Raw genomic sequence first — 423 nt, 5'->3', positions numbered from 1 at the left:
CCCCAAAGCTCGCGGTTGACCGCGATCAAACGACAAAACCAGAAAATCCTACAGGGTATGGCAGTTGACCGCGACGGTCGACCGCATCAAGTCCAGACTCGATTCTAGGGTCTATGCACGAATTCAGTCGACCGTCCTTGCACCACGGTCGACCGAACAACACCAAAACTGTTCCCCCTGTGTCCAAAACCTGTTCTTCACCAAATCTTTCGCCGATTCTATAGCATCAAAATCTCATGACAATAATTGCCAATAATCTTTGTAAGCCCTCGAGCTTAAAGGTGAATAATGGTCGTTGCTCCCAAAGATTCGTACAAGCTCAGTAATGTTGCCTCTGGACGGTGACTCGAGCTTAAAGGTGAATAATGGTCGTTGCTCCCAAAGATTCGTACAAGCTCAGTAATGTTGCCTCTGGACGGTGAA

The sequence above is a fragment of the Asparagus officinalis genome, chromosome 2 (assembly GCF_001876935.1).
Source record: "Asparagus officinalis chromosome 2, Aspof.V1, whole genome shotgun sequence".
In the NCBI taxonomy this organism is placed as follows: Eukaryota; Viridiplantae; Streptophyta; class Magnoliopsida; order Asparagales; family Asparagaceae; genus Asparagus; species Asparagus officinalis.
The sequence above is the reverse complement of the archived record's forward strand: the minus strand, read 5'-3'. Positions refer to the sequence as shown.